Source organism: Elaeis guineensis, chromosome 4 (assembly GCF_000442705.2).
Source record: "Elaeis guineensis isolate ETL-2024a chromosome 4, EG11, whole genome shotgun sequence".
In the NCBI taxonomy this organism is placed as follows: domain Eukaryota; kingdom Viridiplantae; phylum Streptophyta; class Magnoliopsida; order Arecales; family Arecaceae; genus Elaeis; species Elaeis guineensis.
The window spans coordinates 19,632,421-19,634,216 of record NC_025996.2 but is presented as its reverse complement, the minus strand read 5'-3'; positions in this window follow the sequence as shown (position 1 = coordinate 19,634,216).

The window sequence follows — 1,796 nt, the reverse complement described above, 5'->3', positions numbered from 1 at the left end:
TCTCTCCTTCTTGTTCTTCATACTTGAGCGTCGGAGGATTCTCATCGAAAAATATTTCGATCAGAACTTTTTGTAGATCTCAAGCTGGTCTTCGGAGATCGCCGCTTCTGCATAATTTCATTACCTCAGCCACAGAGACCACCCCATATCTTTGAGATTTAGCAACAACAAAATCTATTTGGGCAATAAGGAAGATGCAACATTGTCATTGCAACGTTTCAGAATGTAAAAGAATATTTGTAGCTCAATACAAAACTTTTTAACACTTTTAACTTTTGCAGGGGAAAGCTAGGCTCATGACTCATGAATGTAACTTGCAATTCACAGATCACAATGAAGCCTCCGTTCAAAATGACCAACTAGTAAATGATATAAAAATTTAAAAGAATCACTCGAGAGGTTAAAAGTGAAAGGTGCAACGGGTGTCTCCTTTCATCAAGATAGTCGAGAGGGCATGTCCGCATATGCATGCACACAAAAGATCCTCGTATAGATTCTGGTTGTTTTTCATCTCACCTAGCGACTAGTGTCCAGCCTCTTTTCATCAAACGGGGTAGTTCCTGAGCAAGTTATATATATATATATACCGAAGCGGAGAGCTTTGTCCGGTCAGCAAATGCATGGTCCTTCTTGCCTCAAAGAACACTTCTTTGACAGGCGAACCCCACAGCACATGCGCCATGCACGGAAAAAAAACCATCACCTACACACATCCCTATGGCCGTCACGAAGGATGGAAAAATGGACCTTCTCTCTGTACTTCTCTGCAGCTAGTTAACAACAATCAACTGGATGCCATATCAGAACTCAATTAGGCCGGGCATAATCTTGATCCAAATCAGGGTCCATGATCAAGATGATGCCAGTGGGTGCCCAACCCAGGCCAAGATTAGTAATTGAACCCAGCCAAAAACAGGACTTGGGAACAATCGAACCAGTCCGGCCGTGGACCAAACCACCGACCGCACCACGTGAACAACCACCCAAACGCAGACCCTCCTCGCCTGCTCACAGAAATCACATGGGGTGGGGCCCAGATCCAGTGCATCAATAGTCGTGCACATCCGTTGGGTGTACTGGTCTAGGGCCTCATCAACAGCGCATCGTCCCGTCTTCTCCCGGCCGTTCCCGGCCCACTTCCTCTGACCGGCCCAGAGGCAAGTACTATTGTAGTTAACTCCGCTTTCACCTTTCCCACCGCTTCCCACTTTCCCCAATAAGAAATACGCTGCAGTTATTCCCGCTCAATCGGTTTAGTTTTCAATTTTCCGCTCCCCATCGGGCGCCAGGCCGTACCATCCCTTAATTTAAACTCCAAGCTTTCTCTTTGCACCAAGTTCTCCAACCAAATTAGCCTATATTGCCACGTTTCACTGGGAGATTGGTCGTACGCTGTTAAGCTAAGCAATTAATTGGTGCCAAAACAGCCGAGGGTGCCGTTGGTGGGCTCCCATCCGTAATTTCCCCGCTACCAAATTTCTCCACGCTGGCTCCACTCTCCGCCACGTCACCCCGACTCCTCGGCCCTCGCTCGCTGTCCCATCTCCCACACCGCTCTCCCCCAATCAATTCATTGCATCAACTCCCCCAAAATTTTCCATCCTCCTTCCCAACATATTCCCCCCAGAAGATCTCCCCTCCTCTCTTCCTCTCTCTCTCCCTCCCCTCCCGTGATCTCTTCTTCGACGCCGGCGTCTCTCTCCGAAAAATAACCACGTTGCTTGCTTCACGAAGGGGGAACCTAGACCCCCTCTTTCCTCTCCCTTTTTTCCTACTTTATTAGAAGCGAAGCATGT